The 24,634-nt window shown below is 37.9% G+C and overlaps 1 protein-coding gene across 5 annotated transcripts in view; it reads left to right on the forward strand.

The window, feature by feature from the left end:
• Window positions 1-24,634, forward strand: part of LARP1B (La ribonucleoprotein 1B) — a 196,098-nt gene that overhangs the window by 74,272 nt on the left and 97,192 nt on the right. The window lies entirely within an intron of this gene.

Consider the following 24,634-nt stretch of genomic DNA (forward strand, 5'->3'; position numbering starts at 1 on the left):
CAGAAAGAGAAATCAGGAAAACAACTCCATTCACAATTGCATCAATAAAAATAAAATACCTAGGAATAAACCTAACCAAAGAAGTGAAAGACTTATACTCTGAAAACTACAAGTCACTCTTAAGAGAAATTAAAGGGGACACTAACAGATGGAAACTCATCCCATGCTCGTGGCTAGGAAGAATTAATATCGTCAAAATGGCCATCCTGCCCAAAGCAATATACAGATTTGATGCAATCCCTATGAAACTACCAGCAACATTCTTCAATGAACTGAAACAAATAATTCAAAAATTCATATGGAAACACCAAAGACCTTGAATAGCCAAAGCAATCCTGAGAAAGAAGAATGAAGTAGGGGGGATCTCACTCCGCAACTTCAAGCTCTACTATAAAGCCATAGTAATCAAGACAATTTGGTACTGGCACAAGAGCAGAGCCACAGACCAATGGAACAGACTAGAGAATCCAGACATTAACCCAGACATATATGGTCAATTAATATTTGATAAAGGAGCCATGGACATACAATGGCGAAATGACAGTCTCTTCAGCAGATGGTGCTGGCAAAACTGGACAGCTACATGTAGGACAATGAAACTGGACTATTGTCTAACCCCATATACAAAAGTAAACTCAAAATGGATCAAAGACCTGAATGTAAGTCATGAAACGATTAAACTCTTGGAAGAAAACATAGGCAAAAACCTCTTAGACATAAACATGAGTGACCTCTTCTTGAACATATCTCCCCGGGCAAGGAAAACAACAGCAAAAATTAACAAGTGGGACTATATTAAGCTGAAAAGCTTCTGTACAGCAAACGACACCATCAATAGAACAAAAAGGAACCCTACAGTATGGGAGAATATATTTGAAAATGACACATCCAATAAAGGCTTGAAGTACAGAATATATAAACAGCTCACATGCCTCAACAAACAAAAAACAAATAACCCAATTAAAAAATGGGCAGAGGAACTGAACAGACGGTTCTCCAAAAAAGAAATACAGATGGCCAGCAGACACATGAAATGATGCTCCACATCGCTAATTATCAGAGAAATGCAAATTAAAACTACAATTAGGTATCACCTCACACCTCTAAGGAGGGCAGCCATCCAAAAGACAAACAACAACAAATTTTGGCGAGGCTGTGGAGAAAGGGGAATCCTCCTTCACTGCTGGTGGGAATGTAAATTAGTTCACCCATTCTGGAAAGCAGTATGGATGTACATCAAAATGCTCTTAAAAGACATACCATTTGAGCCAGGAATTGCACTTCTAGGAATTTACCCTAAGAATGCAGCAATCAAGTATGAGAAAGACCAATGTACCCCTATGTTTATCGCAGCACTATTTACAATAGCCAAGAATTGTAAGCAACCTAAATGTCCATCGATAGATGAATGGATAAAGAAGATGTGGTACATATACACAATGGAATACTACTCAGCCATAAAAAGGGCAAATCCTACCATTTGCAGCAACATGGATGGAGCTGGAGGGTATTTTGCTCAGTGAAACAAGCCAAGCAGAGAAAGAGAAATACCAAATGATTTCACTTATCTCTGGAGTATAAGAACAAAGGAAAAACTGAAGGAACAAAACAGCAGCAGAATCACAGAACTCAAGAATGGACTAACAGGTACCAAAGGGAAAGGGACTGGGGAGGATGGGTGGGTAGGGAGGGATAAGTGGTGGGGAGAAAAAAAGGGGGGTATTAAGATTAGCATCCATAGGGGGGTGGGAGAAAGGGGACGGCTGTACAACACAGAGAAGACAAGTAGTGATTCTACAACATTTTGCTACGTTGATGGACAGTGACTGTAAAGCAGTATATAGGGGTGATCAGGTATAGGGGAGAGCCTAGTAAACAAAGTACTCGTCATGTAAGTGTAGATTAATGAAAAAAAAAATCAGTTCCTGTGTGGTGACCTCCAATGAGTTCTACACAATGATATAATGGGCATATAAAAGTGTAGGCAAAGGGTCTGTTTGTGTTTATACAGAGGATCAAAGCCTAATTGGGCTACCCCGATAATGAAATAAGATACGATATGAAAAATAACTTCCAACATCAGCACTCTCGGGAAGACTCATGCCAGAAGATGATCATCAAAAAACCCCAACAAAGATCCACGCACTGCTACAGCTGTAGATGCACTCATCCCACCAGTTCCTGGACTTACCATGGGAATGAGGAAGGAGATATCTAAACTGGCCTGTGCATACAGTAAAACAACAAATTTGACTGGATCTATACTGTTGGAACTCAACCAAGAATTAGGAGAAGTGCAAATTGTAGCACTCCAAAATCTTACAACCACAGACTATTTACTGTTAAAAAAACATATGGGATGTGAACATTCCCCAGGAATGGGTTGTTTTAATTTATCTGTATTCTCTCAGACTGTTCAAGTTCAGTTGGACAATAGCCACCATATCATAGATAAGTTTTCACAAATGCCTAAGTTGCCTAACTGGTTTTCTTGGTTTCACTGGAGATGGCTGGTAATTACAGGTATGCTTTGGTTATGTAACTGTACTCCTATTATGATAATGTGTGCGCACAATTTAATTAGTAGTTTAAAACCTATCCATGCTGAAGTTACTCTACAAGAAGATATGTCAAAGAAATAATCAATCTTCCCAGGTTTTCTTCCGCCTGCTACTTCTATAGCTTTTTTTCTTCGTACCTAATTACAACCCTTAAATAGAATTCGTGCCACATGTCGTATTTACCGAGTGTCATAATTCTTCCAAGTGGTAAAGACACCTCAAGACAAATGCTGGGCATAGAAACCACAGGGCATAAATATGGAAAGAAGTAAAAAGCTAACCTTTTCAAACAATAAGGCTTCTCTCTCACTTACCAACTTCACATTTCCCTGTATGGCCCTGGAAGATGACTGGTTAGCCAGAGACGGGTAAGATTCCTCAAGGGAGGAACAACCTAAGACAGGCACAGTCGCAGGGGGGCCATCAGGTGAGAAATTGTGGATCAGCAGAGGTGAGGCTTAGTACCTCCCCCCTCCTGTTCTGAGAGAAATCTTCTGCATACGTGGATGTTTTATTGCCCTTGTCTAGCTTGGATTAACACATAGTCTACAGGCACACACCTGATCATCTACATTTGCTCTCTTACAACACTAAACTATGTTTTCTACCTTTATCTTGTATCTCCCTACCAGTTCAGCATTTTATTAAAAATAATAATAATAAAGAGACAAATGTGGTATCCACATATAAATCAAGTTAAAAAATCAAATGAATATTCATGTTTGAACTGTTTATAGTTCATAATGCATGAACAAAACCGAAAGCTTCTGTGATGACTGCCCTTGTAATGTTCACCATGTAACTTATTCACTATGTAAGAATTTGTTCTCCATGTAAGAACTTGTTTGTTGTGCCTCAGAAGATTGGAGACTGATGAAAATTAGGCTTGGGGTGGATTAATGATTGTGCATTGAGCATTGACTCCCCTATACAGAATTTTATTGTTGTTAACAACCATTTGATCAATATATATGAGAGATGCCCTCACACACACACAAAATATATATGTATGTGTATATATATATATATATATATATAAATATATATATAAACACACTTCCAATTGTAAAATAAATAAGTAACCGGGACATAATGGATAGCATAAGGAATATAGTCTGAATATTGTAACAACTTGGTATGGTGATAGCTGGTACCTAGAATTATCATGTATATAAATGTTGAATCACTGTGTTGTACACCTGAAACGAATGTAATACTGTGTGTCAACTACCCTTCAATAAAAAATAATTATCCGGAAAAAAAAATATTGCAACTTCAATTACATATATGTTATGCCATTTGATAGTTTCAAAGGCCTCTGAGGCTCTCTGTTTTCTTACATCTATTTTCTCTCTTCTGTAGATTGAATTATGTCTGCAAATCTGTCTTCAGTTTCACTATCTTTTGTCTACCATCTCTACTCCTTTTTTAAGCTCATCCAAGTACAAACTTTTCAGTTCCATAATTTATATTTTTACTGCTGAGATTCCCTGTTTACTCATTAAGACCATCATTCCCTTTATGTTTATCAAACATAAATATATAATAGTTGTTTTAAAGTCTTTGTTTTAAAATCTAACATTTGAGATATCTGGAAGATAGTTTCTATTAACTGCTTCTTGTCTTGACTGTAGTTTATATTTTCCTGTTTCTTTTCACATTTAATAATTAAAAAAATTTTACTGGACATTGACATTGTAGATATTATACTGGAGACCTTATAGATTATGTCATCTTCCTCTGAGGAATGTTACTTTTTTTTTTTTTTCAGATAATTATTTTTTATTGAAGGGTAGTTGACACACAGTATTACATTAGTTTCAGGTGTACAACATAGTGATTCAACATTTATATACATGACAATTCTTGGTACCAGCTATCACCATACCAAGCTGTTACAATATCTTGACTATATTCATTACATCCCGGTTACTTATTATTTTACCATTGGAAGTGTGTACTTCTTTTTTCTTTTTTGTGAGGGCATCTCTCATATTTATTGATCAAATGGTTGTTAACAACAATAAAATTCTGTATAGGGGAGTCAATGCTCAATGCACAATCATTAATCCACCCCAAGCCTAATTTTCATCAGTCTCCAATCTTCTGAGGCATAACAAACAAGTTCTTACATGGAGAACAAATTCTTACATAGTGAATAAGTTCTTACATGGTGAACAGTACAAGGGCAGCCATCAGTGAAACTTTCGGTTTCGCTCATGCATTATGAACTATAAACAGTCAGTTCAAATGTGAATATTCATTTGATTTTTATACTTGATTTATATGTGGATACCACATTTCTCTCTTTGTTATTATTGTTTTTAATAAAATGCTGAAGTGGTAGGTAGATACAAGATAAAGGTAGAAAACATAGTTTAGTGTTGTAAGAGAGCAAATGTAGATGATCAGGTGTGTGCCTGTAGACTATGTGTTAATCCAAGCTAGACCAGGGCAATAAAACATCCACGTATGCAGAAGATTTCTCTCAGAACGGGGGGGTGAGGTTCTAAGCCTCACCTCTGTTGATCCCCAATTTCTCACCTGATGGCCCCCCTGCGACTGTGCCTGTCTTAGGTTGTTCCTCCCTTGAGGAATCTTACCCGTCTCTGGCTAACCAGTCATCTTCTGGGGCCATACAGGGAAATGTAAAGTTGGTAAGTGAGAGAGAAGCCTTATTGTTTGAAATGGTTAGCTTTTTATTTCTTTGCATATTTATGTCCTGTAGCCTCTATGCCCAGCATTTGTCTTGAGGTGTCTTTACCACTTGGAAGAATTATTATACTCGGTAAATTTGTTATGAGGCACGAATTCTATTTAAGGATTGTAATTAGGAAGGAAGAAGAAAAGCTATAGAAGTAGCCGGTGGCAGAAAACCTGGGAAGATTGATTATTTCTTTGACATATCTTCTTGTAGAGTAACTTCAGCATGTATAGGTTTTAAGCCACTACTTAAATTGCACACATACATTAACATAATAGGAGTATAGTTACATAAGCAAAGCATACCTGTAATTACCAGTCATCTCCAGTGAAACCAAGAAAACCAGTTATGCACCTTAGGCATTTGTGAAAACTTATCTATGATATGGTGGCTATTGTCCAACTGAACTTGCACTGTCTGAGAGAAATCAGACAAATTAAAACAACCCATTCCTGGGGAATGTTCACATCCCTTATGTTCTTTTAACAGTAAATAGTCTGTAGTTGTAAGATTTTGGAGCGCTACAATTTGCACTTCTCCTAATTCTTGATTGAGTTCCAACAGTATAGATCCAGTCAAATTTGTTGTTTTACTGTATGCACCGGCCAGCTTAGATATCTCCTTCCTCATTCCCATGGCAAGTCCAGGAACTGGTGGGATGAGTGCATCTACAGCTGTAGCAGTGCGTGGATCTTTGTTGGGGTTTTTTGCTGATCATCTTCTGGCATGAGTCTTCCAGAGAGTGCTGATGTTTGAAGTTCTTTTTCATATCGTATCTTAGTTCATTTTCAGGGTAGCCCAATTAAGCTTTGATCCTCTGTATAAACACAGACCCTTTGCCTACACTTTTACATGCCCTTTATACTCTTGTGTAGAACTCATTGGAGGTTACCACACAGGAACTGCCCTTTTTTTTTTTGGTATCACTAATGTACACTTACATGATGAATATGTTTACTAGGCTCTCCCCTATACCAGGTCCCCCCCATAAACACCTTTACAGTCACTGTCTATCAGCATAGCAAAATGTTGTAGAATCACTACTTGCCTTCTCTGTGTTGTACAGCCCTCCCTTTTCTCCTACCCCCCCATGCATGCTAATCTTAATACCCCCCTACTTCTCCCCCCCTTATCCCTCCCTACCCACCCATCCTCCCCAGTCTCTTTCCCTTTGGTACCTGTTAGTCCATTCTTGAGTTCTGTGATTCTGCTGCTGTTTTGTTCCTTCAGTTTTTCCTTTGTTCTTATACTCCAGAGATAAGTGAAATCATTTGGTATTTTTCTTTCTCTGCTTGGCTTGTTTCACTGAGCATAATACCCTCCAGCTCCATCCATGTTCTGCAAATGGTTCGATTAGCCCTTTCCTTATGGCTGAGTAGTACTCCATTGTGTATATGTACCACATCTTCTTTATCCATTCATGTATTGATGGACATTGAGGTTGCTTACAATTCTTGGCTATTGTAAATAATGCTGCGATAAACATAGGGGTGCACTGATCTTTCTCATACTTGATTGCTGCATTCTTAGGGTAAATTCCTAGGAGTTCAATTCCTGGGTCAAATGGTAAGTCTGTTTTGAGCATTTTGATGTACCTCCATACTGCTTTCCCCAATGGTTGAACTAACTTACATTCCCACCAGCAGTGTAGGAGGGTTCCCGTTTCTCCACAGCCTCGCCAACATTTGTTGTTGTTTGTCTTTTGGATGGCAGCCCTCCAGTGGCGTGAGGTGATACCTCATTGTAGTTTTAATTTGCATTTCTCTGATAATTAGCGATGTGGAGCATCTTTTCATGTGTCTGTTGGCCATCTGTATTTCTTTTTTGGAGAACCATCTGTTCAGTTCCTCTGCCCATTTTTTAATTGGGTTATTTGTTTTTTGTTTGTTGAGGCGTGTGAGCTGTTTATATATTCTGGACGTCAAGCCCTTATCGGATGTGTCATTTTAAAATATATTCTCCCATACTGTAGGGTTCCTTTTTGTTCTATTGATGGTGTCGTTTGCTGTACAGAAGCTTTTCAGCTTAATATAGTCCCACTTATTCATTTTTCTGTTGTTTTCCTTGTTCAGGGAGATATGTTCAAGAAGAGGTCGCTCATGATTATGTCTAAGAGGTTTTTGCCTATATTTTCTTCCAAGAGTTTAATGGTTTCATGACTTACATTCAGGTCTTTGATCCATTTTGAGTTTACTTTTGTATATGGGGTTAGACAATGGTCCCGTTTCATTCTCCTACATGTAGCTGTCCAGTTTTGCCAGCACCATCTGCTGAAGAGACTGTCATTTCGCCATTGTATGTCCATGGCTCCTTTATCAAATATTAATTGACCATATATGTCTGGGTTAATGTCTGGATTCTCTAGTCTGTTCCATTGGTCTGTGGCTCTGCTCTTGTGCCAGTACCAAATTGTCTTGATTACTATGGCTTTATAGTAGAGCTTGAAGTTGCGGAGTGAGATCCCCCCTACTTCATTCTTCTTTCTCAGGATTGCTTTGGCTATTCAAGGTCTTTGGTGTTTCCATATGAATTTTTGAATTATTTGTTTCAGTTCATTGAAGAATGTTGCTGGTAGTTTCATAGGGATTGCATCAAATCTGTATATTGCTTTGGGCAGGATGGCCATTTTGACGATATTAATTCTTCCTAGCCACGAGCATGGGATGAGTTTCCATCTGTTAGTGTCCCCTTTAATTTCTCTTAAGAGTGACTTGTAGTTTTCAGAGTATAAGTCTTTCACTTCTTTGGTTAGGTTGATTCCTAGGTATTTTTTTTTTTGATGCAATTGTGAATGGAGTTGTTTTCCTGATTTCTCTTTCTGTTGGTTCATTGTTGGTGTATAGGAAAGCCACAGATTTCTGTGTGTTGGTTTTGTATCCTGCAACTTTGCTGTATTCCGATATCAGTTCTAGTAGTTTTGGGGTGGAGTCTTTAGGGTTTTTTATGTACAGTATCATGTCATCTGCAAATAGTGACAGTTTAACTTCTTCTTTACCAATCTTTATTCCTTGTATTTTTTCGTTTTGTCTGATTGCCATGTCTAGGACCTCCAGTACTATGTTAAATAGCATTTGGGAGAGTGGGCATCCCTGTCTAGTTCCCGATCTCAGCGGAAATGTTTTCAGCTTCTCGCTGTTCAATATAATGTTGGCTGTGGGTTTATCATCGATGGCCTTTATTATGTTGAGGTACTTGCCCTCTATTCCCATTTTGCTGAGAGTTTTTATCATGAATGGATGTTGAACTTTTTCAAATGCTTTTTCAGCATCTATGGAGATGATCATGTGGTTTTTGTCTTTCTTTTTGTTGATGTGGTGGATGATCGTTGATGGACTTTCGAATGTTGTACCATCCTTGCATCCCTGGGATGAATCCCACTTGATTATGGTGTATGATCCTTTTGATGTATTTTTGAATGCGGTTTGCTAATATTTTGTTGAGTATTTTTGGATCTACGTTCATCAGGGATATTGGTCTGTAGTTTTCTTTTTTGTTGGTGTCTTTGCCTGGTTTTGGTATTAGGGTGATGTTAGCTTCATAGAATGAGTTTGGGAGTATCCCTATCTACTCTATTTTTTGGAAAACTTTAAGGAGAATGGGTATTATGTCTTCCCTGTATGTCTGATAAAATTCCGAGGTAAATCCATCTGGCCCAGGGGTTTTGTTCTTTGGTAGTTTTTTGATTACCGCTTCAATTTCGTTGCTGGTAATTGGTCTCTTTAGATTTTCTGTTTCTTTCTGGGTCAATCTTGGATGGTTGTACTTTTCTAGGAAGTTGTCCATTTTTCCTAGGTTTCCCAGCTTGTTAGCATATAGGTTTTCATAGTATTCTCTAATAATTCTTTGTATTTTTGTGGGGTCCGTCGCGATTTTTCCTTTCTCGTTTCTGATACTGTTGATTTGTTTTGACTCTCTTTTCTTCTTAAGAAGTTTGGCTAGGGGTTTATCTATTTTGTTTATTTTCTCAAAGAACCAGCTCTTGGTTTCATTGATTTTTGCTATTGTTTTATTCTTCTCAATTTTATTTATTTCTTCTCTGATCTTTATTATGTCCCTCCTTCTGCTGACCTTAGGCCTCATGTGTTCTTCTTTTTCCAATTTCGATAATTGTGACATTAGACCATTCATTTGGGATTGCTCTTCCTTTTTTAAATATGCTTGGATTGCTATATACTTTCCTCTTAAGACTGCTTTTGCTGTGTCCCAGAGAATTTGGGGCTTAGTGTTGTTGTTGTCATTTGTTTCCATATATTGCTGGATCTCCATTTTGATTTGGTCATTGATCCATTGATTATTTAGGAGCGTGTTGTTAAGCCTCCATGTGTTTGTGAGCCTCTTTGCTCTCTTTGTACAGTTTATTTCTAGTTTTATGCCTTTGTGGTCCGGAAAGTTGGTTGGTAGGATTTCAATCTTTTGGAATTTTCTGAGGCTCTTTTTGTGGCCTAGTATGTGGTCTGTTCTGGAGAATGTTCCATGTGCACTTGAGAAGAGTGTATTTCCTGTTGCTTTTGGATGTAGAGTTCTATAGATGTTTATTAGGTCCATCTGCTCTACTGTGTTGTTCAGTGCTTACGTGTCCTTACTTATTTTCTGCCCGGTGGATCTATCCTTTGGGGTGAGTGGTGTGTTGAAGTCTCCTGTAATGAATGCATTGCAGTCTATTTCCCCCTTTAGTTCTGTTAGTATTTGTTTCACATATGCTGGTGCTCCTGTGTTGGGTGCATATATATTTAGAATGGTTATATCCTCTTGTTGGACTGAGCACTTTATCATTATGTAATGTCCTTCTTTATCTCTTGTTACTTTCTTTGTTCTGAAGTCTATTTTGTCTGATATTAGTACTGCAATCCCTGCTTTCTTCTCGCTGTTGTTTGCTTGAAATATGTTTTTCCATCCCTTGACTTTTAGTCTGTACATGTCTTTGGGTTTGAGGTGAGTTTCTTGTAAGCAGCATATAGATGGGTCTTGCTTTTTTATCCATTCTATTACCGTGTGTCTTTTGATTGGTGCATTCAGCCCATTAACATTTAGGGTGACTATTGAAAGACATGTAGTTATTGCCATTGCAGGCTTTAAATTCGTGGTTACCGAAGGTTCACGGTTAGCCTCTTTAGTATCTTACTGCCTAACTTACCTCGCTTATTGAGCTGTTATATACACTGTCTGGAGATTCTTTTCTTCTCTCCCTTCTTATTCCTCCTCCTCGATTGTTCATATGTTGGGTGTTTTGTGCTGTGCTCTTTCTAGGAGTGCTCCCATCTAGAGCAGTCCCTGTAAGATGTTCTGTGGAGGTGGTTTGTGGAAAGCAAATTCCCTCAGCTTTTGTTTGTCTGGGAATTGTTTAATCCCACCATCATATTTGAATGATAGTCGTGCTGGATACAGTGTCCTTGGTTCAAGGCCCTTCTGTTTCATTGTATTAAATATATCATGCCATTCTCTTCTGGCCTGTGGGGTTTCTGTCGAGAAATCTGATGTTAGCCTGATGGGTTTTCCTTTATAGGTGACCCTTTTCTCTCTAACTGCCTTTAAAACTTTCTTTCTCCTTGATCTTTGCCATTTTTATTTATTATGTGTCTTGGTGTTGTCCTCCTTGGATCCTTTCTTTTGGTGGTTCTGTGTATTTCAGTGGTCTATTCGATTATTTCCTCCCCCATTTTGGGGAAGTTTCCAGCAATTATTTCTTCTAAGATGCTTTCCATCTCTTTTCCTCTCTCTTCTAATTCTGGAACCCCTATAATACGGATGTTGTTCCTTTTGGATTGGTCACACCATTCTCTTAATATTGTTTCATTCCTGGAGATCCTTTTGTCTCTCTCTATGTCAGCTTCTATGCGTTCCTGTTCTCTGATTTCAATTCCATCAATGGCCTCTTGCATCCTATCCATTCTGCTTATAAACCCTTCCAGAGTTTGTTTCATTTCTGCGATCTCCTTTCTGGCATCTGTGATCTCTTTCCGGACTTCATCCCATTTTTCTTGCGTATTTCTCTGCATCTCTGTCAGCATGTTTATGATTCTTATTTTGAATTCTTTGTCAGGAAGACTGGTTAGGTCTGTCTCCTTCTCTGGTGTTGTCTCTGTGATCTTTGTCTGCCTGTAGCTTTGCCTTTTCATGGTGATAGGAATAGTCTGCAGAGCTGGGACGAGTGACGGCTGGAAGGACTTCCTTTCTTGTTATTTTGTGGCCCTCCTCTCCTGGGAGAACAGCGTCCTCTAGTGGTTTGTGCTGCGCAGGTGCGTGCAGACAGGGTTTCTGCTTCCTGCCCGGCTGCTATGGAGTTAATCTCCGCTGTTGCTGTGGGCGTGGCCTGGCTCGGGCAGCTACTCCAAAGTGGTGGAGTCACGTTGGAGCAGGAGCTGCTGGGAGGCTATTTATCTCCGTAAGGGGCCTCCCTGCTCCCTGCAGCCCAGGGGTTAGGGTGCCCAGAGATCCCCGGATTCCCTACCTCTGGATTAAGTGTCCCGCCTGCCCCTTTAAGACTTCCAAAAATCACCCGCCAGTACAAAACAACGAACACCAAAAAAAAAGAAAGAAAAAATTTTTTAAATTAAAAAAACAATTTTTTAATTAAAGAAAAAAATAAAAAAGGTGGCCGCTCGTTTTTCTTTTTTTCTCTGGTGCCAGCCTCAGTCATCTGCTCACCGGTCTTGCTGCCCTGTTTCCCTAGTATTGGGGTCCCTATCCCTTTAAGACTTCCAAAAAGTGCTCGCCAAAACAAAACAGAAAAAAAAAAAGAAAAAAATAGCGGTCACTTGCTTTTCTGGTGTCCTTCGGCGCCAGGCCTCCGGTGCCCTCTCACTGTTCTTGCTGCCCTGTTTTCCTAGTATCCAGGGACCCCTGGGCACGTACTGTGTCTGCACTCTGGCCCGGATGGCTGGGGCTGGGTGTTCAGCAGTCCTGGGCTCCGTCTCCCTCCCGCTCTGCCTATTCTTCTCCCTCGGGAGTTGGGGGGATGGGCGCTCGGCTCCTGCCGGGCCGGGACTTGTATCTTACCCCCTTCGCGAGGCGCTGGGTTCTCTCAGGTGCGGATGTGGTCTGGATATTTTCCTGTGTCCTCTGGTCTTTATTCTAGGAAGGGTTGTCTTTGTTATATTTTCATAGATATATGTGGTTTTTGGAGGAGATTTCCGCTGCTCTACTCACGTCGCCATCTTATGCCCCTCTCTTGTCACATTTTTTTATTAGGCTCTGCTGTGGAGTCTAGAGTAGGTCTTAACTTTAACCTGTGGGCCTTATTATGTAGTATAGCCTAACTTTTAAAGCATATCTCACCTGGATGCCATGGGTATTTATGAGTGGCAAACAAGATGTCCATTCTCACCTGGGTCTGTATGCTCACTATTTCCCAGCCCTTTTGAACTATTAGTATATCTGTTTAGTTCAACTACTTAGCAGCTACTTTTGAGTATGTCTTAGGGAGTTTTATCTGCCATGTATACAGTCCAGCCTTCAGCCAAGGATTCACAAGGGTCTGACCCTTACTCAAACTTACCGCTCACTCATCTCTGCATAGCTCCTCCTTTAGGGCTCTGCTCCACAGATTCCAGTGCTTCAGCTTCCCAGAATATTAAGCACTACCTTTTCATTTCAACTTGGGCTGATGCTTGCTGTGCCATGGTTGGGAAATTGTACCCAAAAAGAAAGATGGGGTGATTGGGGAGTCTACCTTGTGAATTTCTTTTCTCAGAGATCATGGTCTTCCATTTCTAGTTGTCCAATGCTAGAAATAGTTATTTTATCAGTTTATCGTTATTTTCATTGGGAAATGTAGACTGACATCAGTTATTCCATCATATGCAGAAGCAGAAAATCATAACTGTTACATGTTAAAAATTTAAAAAGCCTGACAATATTAAATTTTTGTAAGGGATAATATAACAGGAACCAACATACTACTGCTGGAGGTAAATTGTTACAATAATCTTTTTTTAAATTTTAATTAAGTTATGATTGATATACACTCTTATGAAGGTTTCACATGAAAAAACAATCTGGTTACTACATTTACCCATATTATCAAGTCCCCACCGATACCCCAATGCAGTCCATCAGTGCAGCAAGTTGCCACAGATCCACTATGTGCCTTCAGTGTGCTACAGTGTTTTCCCCGTGATCTGCCACACCATATGTACTAAACGTAATACCCCTCAATCTCCTTCTCCCTCCCTCCACATCCGCCCTCCCACACCCCTCCCCTTTGGTAACCGCTAGTTCATTCTTGGAGTCTCTTGAGTCTGCTGCTATTTTGTTCCTTCAGTTTTGCTTCATTGTTATACTCCACAAATGAGGGAAATCATTTGGCATTTGTCTTTCTCCACCTGGCTTATTTCACTGAGCATAATGTCCTCCAGCTCCATCCATGTTGTTGCAAATGGTAGGATTTGTTTCTTTCTTATGGCCGAATAGTATTTCATTATGTATATGTACCACATCTTCTTTATCCATTCATCCACCAATGGACACTTAGGTTGCTTCCATATCTTGGCTGTTGCAAAAAGTGCTGTGATAAACATAGGGGTGCATATGTCTTTTTGAATCTGAGAAGTTGTATTCTTTGGGTAAATTCCAAGGAGTGGGATTCCCAGGACAAATGGTATTTCTATTTTTAGTTTTTTGAGGAACCTCCATACTGCTTTCCACAATGGTTAAACTAGTTTACATTCCCACCAGCATTGTAGGAGGGTTCCCCTTTCTCCACATCCTTGCCAACATTTGTTGTTCTTACTTTTTTCGATGCTGGCCATCCTTACTGATGTGAGGTGATATCTCATTGTGATTGTAATTTGCATTTTCTTGATGATTAGTGATGTGGAGCATCTTTTCATGTGTCTGCTGGCCATCTGAATTTCTTCTTTTGAGAATGGTCTCTTCATATCCTCTGCCCATTTTTTAAATGGTTATTTGCTTTTTGGGTGTTGAGGCATGTGAGTTCTTTATATAATTTGTAAGTTAACCCCTTGTTGGATATGTCATTTACAAATATATTCTTCCATACTGTAGAATGCCTTTTTGTTCTGTTGATGGTGCCCTTTGCCGTATAGAAACTTTTTCGTTTGATGTAGTCCCATGAGTTCATTTTTTCTTTTGTTTCCCTTGCTCAAGGAGATGTGCTCAAGAAGAAGTTGCTCTCATGCTTATATTCAGAAATTTTTGCCTATGTTATCTTGTAAGAGTTTTATGGTTTCATGACTTACATTCAAATCTTTAATCCATTTCGAGTTTACTTTTGTTTATGGGGTTAAACAATAATTTAGTTTCCTTCACTTGCATGTAGCTATCCAGTTCTGCCAACACCAGCTGTTGAAGAGGCTGTCATTTCCCCATTGTATGTCCATAGCGCCTATATCATATATTAATTGACCATATATGATTGGGTTTATATCAGGGCTCTCTTTTCTGTTCCATTGGTCTCTGGGTCTGTTCTTGTGCCAGTACCAAATTGTCTTGATTACTGTGGCTTTATAGTAGAGCTTGAAATTGGGGAACATAATCCCTCCACCTTTATTCTTCCTTCTCAGAATTGCTTTGGCTATTCGAGGTCTTTGGTGGTTCAATATGAATTTTAGAACGATTTTCTGTAGTTCATTGAAGAATGATGTTGGTATTTTGATAGGAATTGCATTGAATCTATAGATTGCTTAAGGCAGGATGGCCATTTTGACAATATTAATTCTTCCTATCCATGAGCATGGGATGTGTTTCCATTTATTGGTATCTTCTTTAATTTCTCTCATGAGTGTCTTGTAGTTTTCAGGGTATAGGTCTTTCACTTCCTTGGTTAGGTTTATTCCTAGGTATTTTATTCTTTTTAATGTAACTGTGAACGGAATTGTTTTCCTGATTTCTCTTTCTGCTAGTTCATTGTTAGTGGATATTAATGCCACATATTTCTGTGTATTAATTTTTTGATCCTGTCATAGATGGCCTTTATTATGTTTAGGTACTTGCCCTGTATACCCATTTTGCTGAGAGTTTTTATCATGAATGGATGTTGAATTTTGTCAAATGGTTTTTCAGCATCTGTGGAGATAATTATGTGGTTTTTGTCCTTTTTGTTGATGTGGTGGATGATGTCAATGGATTTTCGAATGTTGTACCATCTTTGCATCCCTGGAATAAATCCTACTTGATGGATGAACTTTTTGATGTATTTTAGAATTTGGTTTCCTAATATTTTGGTGAGTATTTTTGCATCTATGTTCATCAGGGATATTGGCCTCTAATTTTCTTTTTTTGTGGTGTCTTTGCCTGGTTTTGGTATTAGAGTGATGCTGGCCTCATAGAATGAGTTTTGTCGTGTTCCCATCTTCTTCTACTCTTTGGAAAACTTTAAGGAGGATGGGTATTAGGTCTTCACTAAATGTTTGATAAAATTCAGCAGTGAAGCCATCTGTTCCAGGTGTTTTGTTCTTAGGTAGTTTTTAAATTACCAGTTCAATTTCTTTGCTGGTAATTGGTCTGTTCATATTTTCTGTTTCTTCCTTGGTCAGCCTTGGAAGGTTGTATTTTTTTAGAATCTTGTTCATTTCTTCTAGGTTATCTAGTTTGTTAGCATATAATTTTTCATAGTATTCTCTGTTAATTCTTGTATTCCTGTGGTGTCTGTAGTCATTTTTCTTTCTCATTTCTGATTCTGTTTATGTGTCTAGACTCTCTTTTTTTCTTGATAAGTCTGACTAGGGGTTTATCTATTTTGTTTATTTTCTTGAAGAACCAGCTCTTGCTTTCATTGATTCTTTCTATTATTTTATTCTTCACAATTTTATTTATTTCTGCTCTAATCTTTATTATGTCCCTCCTTCTACTGACCTTGGGCCTCATTTGTTCTTCTTTTTCTAGTTTCATTAATTGTGATTTTAGACTGCTTATATGAGATTGTAGTGCAGTATACTTTCCTCTTAGCACAGCCTTCGCTGCATCCCACAGATTTTGCTGTGTTGAATTATTGTTCTCATTTGTCTCCATATATTGCTTGAGCTCTGTTTTTATTTGGTCATTGATCCATTGGTTATTTAGGAGCATGTTGTGAAGCCTCCATGTATTTGTGGGATTTTTCATTTTCTTTGCATAATTTATTTCTAGTTTCATACCTTTGTGGTCTGAGAAACTGGTTGGTACAATTTCAATCTTTTTGAATTTACTGAGGCTCTTTTTGTGGCCTAGTATATAATCTGTTCTTGAAAATGTTCCATGTGCACTTGAGAAGAATGTATATCCTGTTACTTTTGGGTGTAGAGTTCTGTAGATGTCTGTTAGGTCCATTTGTTCTAATGTGTTGTTCAGTGACTCTGTCTCCTTATTTTCTGTCTGGTTGATCTGTCCTTCAAAGTGAGTGGAGTGTTGAAGTCTCCTGAAATGAATGCATTGCATTCTATTTCTCCTTTTAATTCAGTTAGTATTTGTTTCACATATGTAGGTACTCCTGCGTTTGAAGCATAGATATTTATAATGGTTATATCTTCTTGTTGGATTGATCCCTTTATCATTATATAATGTCCTTCTTTGTCTCTTGTTACTTTCTTTGTTTTAAAGTCTATTTTGTCTGATACAGGTACTGCAACTCTGCCTTTCTCTCCCTATTAGTTGCATGTAATATATTTTTCCCTCCCTTCACTTTTAGTCTGTGGATGTCTTTGGGTTTAAAGTGAGTCTCTTGTAGTCAGCATGTAGATGGGTCTTGCTTTTTTATCCATTCAGTGACTCTATGTCTTTTGATTGGTGCATTCAGTTCATTAACATTTAGGTTGGTTTCCATTTGGTATGTACTTATTGCCATCGCAGACTTTAGATTCGTGGTTACCAAAGGTTCAGGGTTAACTTCCTTACTACCTAACAGTCTAACTTATATCACTTAATATGCTATAACAAACACAATCTAAAAGTTCTTTTCTTTTTCTCCTCCTTTTTCTTCCTCCTCCATTCTTTATCTATTAAGTATCATATTCTGTATTCTTTGTCTATCCCTCGATTGTCTTTGGGGATAGTTAATTTAATTTTGAATTTGCATAGTAATTAGCTGTTCTACTTTCTTTTCTGTGGTTTCAGTACCTCTGCTGTCAGCTGTTAAACCTTAGGAACACTTCCATCTATAGCAGTCCCTCCAAAATAGACTGTAGAGATGGTTTGTTGGAGGTAAATTCTCTCAGTTTTTGCTTATCTGGAAATTGTTTAATCCCTCCTTCAAATCTAAATGATAATCTTGCCGGATAAAGTAATCTGGGTTCGAGGCCCTTCTGTTTCATTGCATTAAATACATGGTGCTGCTCTCTTCTGGCCTGTAAGGTTTCTGCTGTGAAGTCTGATGTTAGCCTGATGGGCTTTCCTTTGTATGTGGTCTTATTTCTCTCTGTGGCTGCTTTTAAGAGTCTGTCCTTATCTTTGAACTTTGCCATTTTAATTACTATATGTCTTGGTGTTGTCTTTCTTGGGTCCCTTGTGTTGGGAGATTTGTGGATCTCCATGGCTTGAGAGACTATCTCCTTCCCCAGATTGGGGAAGTTTTCAGCAATTATCTCCTCAAAGACACTTTCTAAGACTTTCTTTTCTTCTTCTGGTACCCCTATAATGCGAATATTGCTCTGTTTGAATTGGTCACAAAGTTCTGTCAATATTCTTTCATTCTTAGAGATCCTTTTTTTCTCTCTTTGCCTCAGCTTATGTGTATTCCTTTTCTCTGATTTCTATTTCATTTATCGTCTCCTCCACGTATCTAATCTGCTTTTAATACCCTCCATTGTGCTCTTCAATGATTGGCCCTCTGACCTGAATTCATTCCTGTGTTCTTGAATATCTTTCCTTACCTCCATGAGCATGTTAATGATTTTTATTTTGAACTCCCTTTCAGGAAGAGTCATGAGGTCCATGTCATCTTTCTCAGGAGTTATATTAGTTTTACTCAGAACCAGGCTTCTTTGGCGTTTCATATTTGTATATGGCGCCCTCTAATGCCCAGAAGCTCCACTCTCTGGAGCTGCTCAGCCCCTGAAGCAATGTCGGGAATTGCAGGGGTGTGGTATTGGTGCCTGTGGGGAGGAAAGGGCTGTTTCCTGCTTCCTGGCTGCTATGCCTGTCTCCACTGCCTGAACCAGTGGGCCTAGCACACAGTTATAAGCCTCAATGCTTTGCTTTTGTAGTTGCTGTAGACAGTTCTTCCCTCTGGCTGGCCTATCACCAGGGTAAGATTTGCTGGTTTGCAAGCCAGGTGCTGCTGGCTGAGCGAAAGGCACAGTAGGCTGCCTATCGCAGAGGGGGTCCTTAGAGCTATGTAGCCAGCCAGGGAACTGGAGAACCTATAAATCGTGCAAGCTCCCAACCTGCTGGGCCGAGTGCACCTGGACAATTTTGTCTACCTGTCCTTTCTCCTGTGCAGTAAGCTCTGTGCAGTCCTTGCCCCTTTGGCAGCCTTCTTGCTATGGGCTTCCTTGTTAGGAAGTCTCTCAGACTGCCTGCCTTTCTTTTGTCCCAGAGCAGCTGGATATGGATACCTGCTTTCTACAAGTGGCTGGAATCTCAGTGTCTCCAGGAATTCCTCCTGTCTTGCTTTCCAATCCCCCTATTCCATAAGGTCTGCTCTTTCTCCAGGTGCGTGCAGTCTCATGCAGTCCTTTTTCCTGTTGTTCTTTCAGGATTAGTTGTATTAATTATATTTTCATATTATATACGGTTTTAGGAGGAAACCTCTGTCTCAGCTCTCATGCTGCCATCTTTAATCCTCTCCCTACAACAATCTTTGAAATTAGTTTAGTATTACTTATTAATGTTGATCATTTATGCATCCTAGGAAACAAAGTACCATTTCTACATGCATATGTATTTTACACACACATACCTAACAAGCATCAATTCCATTCTTAGGTATGTGTGTATATGCATATACGTATTTGTGTACTTTTCCCAGAGAAATTTTTGAATATATACACTGTGAAACATTTATGCAAATCATTATTGTCTAATAGCCTCATATCATGTCCAAAACAGTATAATGGATAAGTAGTGTCTTTTTATACAATGATATGGTGTTTAGCAGTGAAATCAATTAATGGAACATATAGAAGTAGGGATAATTTTTTAAATGATGACAATATAATTGAGTAAGAAATGGTAAAATTATGATTGTTGGAACTAGGGTATAGATATTTATAGGGCTTTGAATACTATATTTTTGTATGTTAAAAATCCCAAAATAAAAAATAAATTGGTGGATCTTAGTCATGGAATATACAGTGTATAATTTTATTAATATGAAGTTCAAAAATGGGGGAAACAAAATATATTATTAAGGATACTTCCATAGGTGGTTAATGAAAGAACTGTTGGGAAATAATCCTCACCAAAGTCAATGTAATGGTACCTCTGGAGAGGAGGAGGAGAATGTGATTGGATGGGCAAACAAGGGGCTTTTAGTACAGGCAGTGCTCTATTAACCTAGATAATGGTAACAGGTATTGTTCAGTTTGAATTGGTGCCTGTGGGGAGCAATACAGTATAGTGTTCTGTTAACCTAGATAATGGTAACAGGTTGTGTTCACTGTATTAATTTTTATACTGTATACAAATGTTTTATACAAGATATTTTATAATAAAATTATTTAAAAATAGTTGGATGAAAGAATTTTGTGGGCTTTAGGTTGGCATAAACAAGGGAGACTTCCTAGAGAAGGATGGGCTTGAACTAGGCCCTAAATAAAGAATATTCTGTGTTATATATAGCCAAACACTCTTATCTAGGACCCACTGTTGTGTTCAGTACTCTTGACCAAGAGATAATGACACAAAAAATAATTTCCATTGGACCACATTCTTCTTGACTTCAGTTCAAGTCTGTTCTTCAGAACAGTCCTGTCCATTTATTCATCTAACAGATATTTGAGTATCTGTAAGGGCCAACCATAGTGATAGGCACTTAAATACATTGTTGAGGAAAACAAACTGAAAGTCCCTGTTCTCGCAGAGTTTCTAGGCCCAAGGCCCTTTGTGTTCCCTCTGTCTGTTTTGCTGGCACTAGGAGTCTCTTTTGTATATTCGGTTTGTAGACTAGTCCACTTTGAGCAAGTGACTTCTTTCTTGCCCTTTTCCTGGAGTTCTGCCTGATTTCTTTGCTCAGGTTTCTGTGGGAGAGATTTCTCCTTTTTTACCACTGCTGAGACAATGGTTGAAAATTTTGCCTCCCTGTAACTTTTATCAAAATTCTACTATGTGACGTATGCAAGAGTTTTGCCTTGGTTTTTAGGCAATATTTGGAAACATGTACAAAATCAAAACGGAGTAAGTAGTCCAGCTAGGAAAGGTAGCCAGTTGACTTGACGTACAAGGGGGGAAAATGGAGAAAAGAGAGGTGAAGACACAAAATATCCCCTTGTGCTGTAAGAGGGTTGACTGTCTCAAGTAAATGTTAAAGCCTTGTGATTATTGCTGAGAACAGTGGCTAACGAAAATCTTGTGTTTCAAAGAATGTAGAAGAGTGACCAAGAATTCAGTAGTAAAGCTATATATGTCAGTAAATGAAAAACAAATCTGTTTCTAAAGTATCTCCTTCAAAGATGGCATTATAGTCAGCTTTTACAACGTAATCATGTAGCTTCTAAAATTCAAGCCTACTTCTTCATTGACAGAATTTCAGTAATTTTTTATAAAGAAAAGTGGTATGATCAGCATACTGTTTAATCTAGCAGGCATTAGTCTAGGTCTGAGTAGCAGGGGACCAAAATTGAGTTAAAAACTCATAATAACTAGGGTGAAATGAAATGCTAACCCAAAGAGATAGATAGCATTCATATTTTTTAATTAGCATTCATTAATGACTGATTATGGTCCTGGCTTTATGAGAATGAAGTGCCAAAGTTGGGAAGAGATTTTAAAGAAACAATTGATAGTACAGTGTGATAGAAATAGGAACACTGACTAGGAAAGACTGGGACGGAATGATAGTGAGATTTGGAAATGAATTGGTGTCATGGTGTCTATTTATGTAAAATGTCTTTTTTCTTCTCAGTGCTAGAGGTGATAAGAAATGTAGATTTTAGTATAGATGGGAGAATTAAAGCTGGAAAATGATCAAGCTTTTAAAGTATTGAAGAACAGGAGAGAGGGAACAAAAGGGGCAGACATGCTCGTAATAGTTACTAGGAGGAAAAAAGTGTAATTTTACTTGATTTCACTTGAAGAAGCCAAGAAAAGAAATGTTTTCTGAGATCATGATCTCTAAAGGTTCATACTCTGTTGTAACTGTACCTTTAATTTTTCTTTCCACTGGTTTCATACTCTACGGTCATATTCATCCTTTAAAAAAATCTTTCACAAATTGTTCACCCCCTCATTACCATCCAGATCACAATTCATACTTCCACAAACAGGAGGTGAGAAAGTTGAAGTGCAAGTGTTCTCTCAAGAAACTTGCCGAGGGAAACCCTTGCTGCTTCGACTTCTTCCTCTTCTATTCTTGCCAATATGAATGAGAGATGTATACTTTTGAAAGACATCATTAAGGTGTATTAGTTTTCTATATACATTATAAACATGTTTCTATATCTATAGTATACATCTATATTTTAATCCCTCTAAGTCTTTATTTTGAAGCATTTCAAACCTTCAGAAAAGTTGCAAGAATAATACAGTGAACACCAGTGTACTCTTCACCTAGGTTCAACAATTGGTAACATCTTACTGCATTTTTTTTCCTCTCTGTATAATACATATATAGGAGTACATAACACATATGTATGTTTTTTTCTGAACCATTTGAGTTAGTTGTAGACATTATGCCACTTTATCCCTAACTATGTCAATGTGTATCTCCTAAAGACAACTGCATTCTCCTACATGGCCATAGTTATCAATACAGGAAGTTTAGCACTGATACAATATCTAACAGTCTCTGTTTAGATATCTTCAATTGTCTTCAAAATGTCCTTTATAACTTTTTTTTCAATACCGGCCCCAACCAGGAATCACACATTTCATTTAGAGTTATATAATTTTAAAGTTCTTTCAGTTAGAACAGTTAGTCTTCTTATTTTTAATTTTTTTTGCCTTTCATGACATTGACATTTTTTAAGAGTCCAGGCCAGTAATTTTTAAATGATTCTCAGTTTAAGTTTGCCCAGTATTTCCACATGAGTTTCAGGTTAAATATTTTATCAGGAATATTACATAGGTGATGCTGTGCCCTCTTTAGTACATCACCTCAGGAGAGGTAATGATGTGAGTTCCAGAACTAGTCATTTGATTATCATGGTGTCCGGCATATTTCATCATTGTTAAAGATACCTTTTCCCCTTTGCAGTTAATTGATCTCTGGAGTGCAACTTTGAATCTGTGATCCTCAATAGTCTTCACTCAGTGTTTTAGCCCCCATTGATGATTTTTGCCTCAATCAATCACTAAGGGGATTGTAAGATTAATTTTCTATTTCCATTATTCCCTCTAATTTAGTTGGTAAGCATTCCTCTGTGAAAAAGAACTTTCCCCTTCACTCCAATTTTTACTTTTGTATTTTAACTTTCTTTTTTCTTCTTCACCCTTTCTTTTGGTGTCATTATGGACTCTGGAATAGATTCTTTTGCATTCCTGTGATTATTGTGATTATTCATTTTGATGTTCAAATCTAGTCAGGTTAGAGCTCTCTCAAGATGGCTCATGCATACAAATGATCTGTATCTGTTTAGCACTTTTCATACTTTATGACACAAGACGGTCTAGTTGCCTTTTTGTTATGTCTTGTTTTTTTTATTGTGGTAAAATATAAACACAAAATGTACCATTTCAACCATTTACAAATGTACAATTTCTGCTTGCTTTTTAAATGTGGTCTTCACTGGTTTTGTCTTTGATCTGCTTCTCTTATTACTTTCTTGTCCACAAGTGACCGCGTTTACTTGTAGGTTTTTAATCATTAACTATATGCAATGACTTTCAAGTGTCTTTGTGGGGCTCCAGAACTATATAACCACTTGACTTTTGGGAAAGCAATTTTGGTATAGGGGCAAGAGCTGAGGTAATCATCCAAGGCATTTTAATGCAAAGATAGATCCCTGTTTAAAAGACTAACAGTAACTAATGAATGGTGTGAGCTGACAAGTAAAGACAGGAAAAGATTGTTTAAAGACAGAAGGAAAAGATTGTTTGATTAACTATTAAGAGTAAGGTAATGATGATATTTAATTTGGCTTATCTGACATTTGTTGTGTTTTTTACCTGCATAAACCCTCTTTGGATGTTGCTATGTAAGCACCATGGATCCATCAGCACTGAGTGGTGTAGATGTGATAGTTTATTGGGGAAAACTTATAAGAAGTAGTAAAATGCAAGCATTCCCTCAAATTCCTTTTTTTTATGAAGTTTTTTTTTTACTGAATATAGCTAATATACAGTATTATATTGGTCTCAAGTATACAACAGTGTTTTAACAGTTACATACATTAAATCCTCACCCCAACTAATGCAGTTACTGTCAACACAGAAAAATGTTACAGAACCATTGATTATATTCTTATTCTGTACTTCCATCCCCATGTCCAAATGATACCATGATTGAGATTTTTGTGCCTCTTTATCAAACCCCTTTTTTATTCCACAGCTTAGGTTAGGCCTGGATGGTCTTCATGCACCATGGCCCACTGACCTTCCAATGGAGAATGGTTTCCAAAGCTGTAACAGTGGCTTCCACCTCTGTAAATCAGGGCAGGGAGCATCTAAGTGACTATGTAACAACAGTTAAAAAAGAGAAGCTTTGGGAGCCCAGGGGCAGTGATGGGCCTATTCTTTCTTTGGGCTCACACCTCAGACCTACTGAGCCTCCATGCTGCTAAATTAGAAAAGAGATTTGGAAATGAATCTTCAGGGCTATATATATAGATGTACCCTTATCACATGTTTCCTATTATAGAGAATGAAATAAAAAGTTGGACTACTATAAAGATCTTATAATAGCTTTTTCCAACTTCCTTGTCAGCTCTTTTTGCCACTGGTTCTACTCCAGTTTTCTCACTTACTAAATTTTCTAATGAATGATTGCTTATTCCATACTTATCATCTTTGCTCACATTACCTAATAGGGAATGTTTCCCCTTTCTCCTAATTCTCATTCTTCAAGAGCTGCTTTTGTCTCATCTTTTCTATGATGCCTACTTGATATTCTTAATTCTTATACCAAAGATTATCACTTTTCATATACTGCCTAATATTACTTGTTTTTATGTGTGCATTTCTTTCCATCTAACTTGTAAATTCATTACGGTTATGGAACATGCATTAGATTACTTTGTAACTTCTGTAATACACTAGTGGTCTTGTGTGTAAATGCTCAACAAATAATTGATTGGAAGTATGCTTTTATGACGTATATTAATTATAAAGTATTCATAATATT

The sequence above is a fragment of the Manis pentadactyla genome, chromosome 5 (genome assembly GCF_030020395.1).
Source record: "Manis pentadactyla isolate mManPen7 chromosome 5, mManPen7.hap1, whole genome shotgun sequence".
In the NCBI taxonomy this organism is placed as follows: Eukaryota; Metazoa; Chordata; class Mammalia; order Pholidota; family Manidae; genus Manis; species Manis pentadactyla.